The sequence below is a fragment of the Mastomys coucha genome, unplaced genomic scaffold (assembly GCF_008632895.1).
Source record: "Mastomys coucha isolate ucsf_1 unplaced genomic scaffold, UCSF_Mcou_1 pScaffold6, whole genome shotgun sequence".
Classification (NCBI taxonomy): Eukaryota; Metazoa; Chordata; class Mammalia; order Rodentia; family Muridae; genus Mastomys; species Mastomys coucha.
This window is the reverse complement of record NW_022196912.1, coordinates 551,810-556,088: the sequence shown is the minus strand read 5'-3', so window position 1 is coordinate 556,088 and position 4,279 is coordinate 551,810.

Genomic DNA, 4,279 nt, shown 5'->3' with positions numbered 1-4,279 from the left:
GAGTCATTGGGTGGTCGCGTCGTCCCGAGACTCGAGTAAGGATCTCCCCAGTTCTGGGGGTCTTTCAGAGTGTCACCTGATATGAATGCCTCGTCAGATCCATTTAACTACCAGTGTTCTTCATTCTCTGCCATGCTATCTTTTATCTGAGAGGCAGTTTTCTCTTCCCAAGTATAGAGTATGTGACTCCTTTATGTATCCTTTTCCTACCCATCCCTAATGGGACCTCATGATCGGCTTGTCTCTATCTCATGAAATATTGTTGCTCATTACTGTGAAGTAGTTACTCTTACTCACACTCTCATGCCTTCAGCACCATAAAATGATAATTTTATTTCCATATTAACTTAAAATTTATGTCATTTCCCTTGCTCTAAGTTTGTTTGCTATAAATCTTCCACTTCTGCTAAAAAAACATGGCCCATTTTCATTTATGGTTATTATTATATAGATAAAAAGGAGTTGTAAATATGTTTAAAATACCTGAATAGTCCATTATCCTTGGTAGTATATGGACTATTTCTTCGAAGTTTGGCTTCACAGGATTTAACTCTTCCCAGTTAGTGTTACAATTTTGGATGATTTTTCTCTTCAGACAGAAAGTATATTATACTGACAAGTGTATTATGTTGTTGGACTATCAAAATGAAGACTCCTGAACATTTCTAGGAGACCCAATCTCAAAGCAGATTTCCTGCTCCTCTGATGTACAATCTTTCTAACTCTTTTAACCAATGTTTGGAGCCCAAGTTTCAGGAGTCAATATGTAATATGTACACAGTGGGGGTTGGAGCCACAGGGCATTTAGTTCTGTATACTTTGAATAACTGTGTTTGTCTGTATTAGTCTCTATTTACTGCCAAAAGATTCTTCTTTAATGTCTGGGTAAGGGATACATTATCTATAAATCTTACCTTAAATGTTTAAAGCAGAGTTGGAAACCATGCTTGTTTAATGAAATGGTGATAGGACCTTCTCTAAGAACCATGGCCTCATGTGATCCCCTGCTTGTTTAGTGAAACGGTGATAGGACCTTCTCTAAGAACCATGGCCTCATGTGATCCCCTGCTTTCAGTAATAAACATGAGTTTCTGCTCTTCAGAAATTACATAATAACTTGATATAGTTTCCTTTGTTGTAGTTACCATAATTTTATATTTCTGTCATTTAAAAATAGTACTTGTCCATGCAGTGGTGACAAAGGCCTTTAATCCTAGCACTTGGGAGGCAGAGGCAGGCAGATTTCTGAGTTCAAGGCCAGCCTGGTCTACAGAGAGAGTTCCAAGACAGCCAGGGCTACACAGTGAAACCTGTCTTGAAAAAGTAAAGTAAAGTAAATTAGTATTTGATCTGAGGTATTGATCTCTTAGTTTGCTCAGGTGACCACTAGAGGCACATTGAGCTTAGAAGAGATTTACCTACAATTCAAACACATCTGAAAATCTGCTCTTAGTTTTCCAGTTTTGATGGACAAAACTTACTGGGGCTACATACCAGTTAAAACTCTAACTGAGGGAAAGATTGGTAGCTTTGAAGAGTGTTGGATCCAAACTAAATTTTAGAGTTGACTATGTTTTGAGTAATCTTCATAATTTATTTTTTCTGCAAAATATATTTTCTCTATAAGGAGTTTCTTGGCTCGATAAAAGGAAGTCTGCTGACTTCTAAATTATTCGACCAGTGGCTTGCTGTACCCCAAAAGCTGAATGACAGAAAAATTAGCAGCAGTACAGAGGTAATGGCTGGCAAATTGTGTGAACCACATAAACAAAATAGAATTAATATTTGCTTACACACACTAGAGATTATATAACCTAGAAATATTCACTAAAAATCCTGACTGATAGCAAAATGTTTCAATTGTTCACAAACATGGAAGACATTTTCAAATGGAGGTGTGACTTGGGGAGTCACTGTGGAGGTGTGACTTGGGGAGTCACTGTGGAGGTGTGACTTGGGGAGTCACTGTGGAGGCGTGACTTGGGGAGTCACTGTGGAGGTGTGACTTGGGGAGTCACTGTGGAGGTGTGACTTGGGGAGTCACTGTGGAGGTGTGACTTGGGGAGTCACTGTGGAGGTGTGACTTGGGGAGTCATTGTGGAGGTGTGACTTGGGGAGTAACTGTGGATCATGCTTATGATTACCAGCTTTGTATTCCAGTTAAATTTGTCATTTTCACCCCAAATCTGGGGGAACACTTCAAGCAATATATCAAGTATAGATTCTTACTTCCATTTTATTTGTGGAGGTCCATACATGAGATACAATTACTCTGTCCCATTCCTTCTTATTTACAAATTGAGTAAAGTTGTTTTAAAATAACTGGCTCTTTGTTCAGTCTTTTAGGCAAAACTCCATTGCTAAATGCTGCTCTTCTGGGAGAAGTATTCAGGACACTACACACAATTGCAAGAAATTCTTCTGTTAACCAAATGTCATCTTACCATCTATCTACTGAGATAGCTCCATATATCTTATGGCTTCCTACCTACCACAATAAAATAATGGCAAATGATAGTGCCGAAAAGGTAATTAAACATGAACTTTAAGTCTAGCTTTGACAAGCTTTACAATGAGACAGGAATACAGGATTATCCTCAGAGTCTGGGTTATTTTGTGGTTGTTGTTGTCAATGGTTTGGTTTTCTGTCATTTTGTTAAAGAAGTACACCTTTAAATGGTTCTTCTTGAGAAGAAGAATCATTGGTACATTCTAAGTAAGTTAAATATAAATGAATATTTGAGCTCAATAATTCAGTCTTGTCAGTTGTGTATTAGAATATCCTTCAACTAACCCACAGAGTAAAAATGCAGTGAAATGATAAAAAAAGAAGTTCTAGGTACTGGGTTCAGGAGTCAAGACTTGAATTCTGACATAATCAGTGTAGAATGTGTGAAATTCTATTTATTTTCACAATGGTTTCCTCAACAAAACCAAGGCAATATAATTTGGAGTGTTTTTTATCTGATATGGTTGTTATGACTCCTTAGTGTGAGTAAATATCACCTTGGCCTCTTGATGCTGGTTATGATTGGTTTAGAGAAATTATAGAGTATACTTTTCTATGGGAGCTGACTTTAAAATACTATATTAAAATATCAAAAGTCCTAGAGTATTGATCAAATGGTTATTTTGACTATCAGTATTTGAGTTTCTGATTCATTATTAATGGACCAATTGCCCTTGTACCTGAAAGGAATATATTGTAAGGTAGCCTAACTGAGAATAAATATTCTTTTTATTGTATAGGATCAATTATCAGAGAGAAAAAATAGGTTTCCAAAGGACCTGCCATTGGAGTTCCATAACTATCCAGTTTCCTCCAAATAGGCATCATTTCAAATACTTCCCAACATAAAAAACCTGAGGATCAAGCTTTACCATAGCATCTGCACTGAGTCATCACAGACATGTGAATGTTACTGCTTGGATGAGCTTGCCTGTCTCTTGCTTTGTAGTTAGCCCTTGGGAAGTTTCAGATGGATGGTACCCACATTCAGAAGTCATCTCCTCTCCTTGGTTGTGTCTGTATACACATTTGTAAGCATCCTTACAAATATGTATAGCCACAAATGTGTCAAAGGCAACCAATGTTACTCAGCTAGAAAGTCCATGTCACCTCCTGGCCATCACAAGGTGAAAGCTGGAAACCATCCTCTTATATAGTACTGCACTCTAATGATCACACTTGAAAAATCTGATCTCACAATCATCTTCTAAACTTCTAACAAAAGCCCGCCCCCACATTTTATTATAGCTGATGTTTTCTCAGAATTTTGAACTATATATTTTTAGCCTCCAAGACTCATAAGTATAACATGATTTTTAACCATGCGATATGTGTTTGTTCCGTTTTGTCACAGATTTCTCTGGTAACATTTATGATCAAAAACTCTCCCAAAATTTTTGGGATAGACATGGTTTCAATATGGCATGAAACATCACTTTTTTATCCACAAGGAACAAAGTCTTCATGTTCCCAGAATGCTGCATCTAACATCAGGAACATAAAGGACTCTGAACATGGACTCAGCAGCTGCCCCAGTGGGAGGACATGCACCCCTGGCCATTATGCACTTTATATAAGTCCAGGTGCTCCTCTTATCTGTGAGGGCATTACAGGTGTGTATAGACGTTCTACTACCATAACTTAAAAGTTAGAATCATTTAGCACTGAAATTATGAATTATAACAAACAGTAATGAAGAATCTATGAAACCATTTGAAGTGAAACTTCACCTGTGTGTTATAGATAATTTTCTATTGTAATAAATTGTCT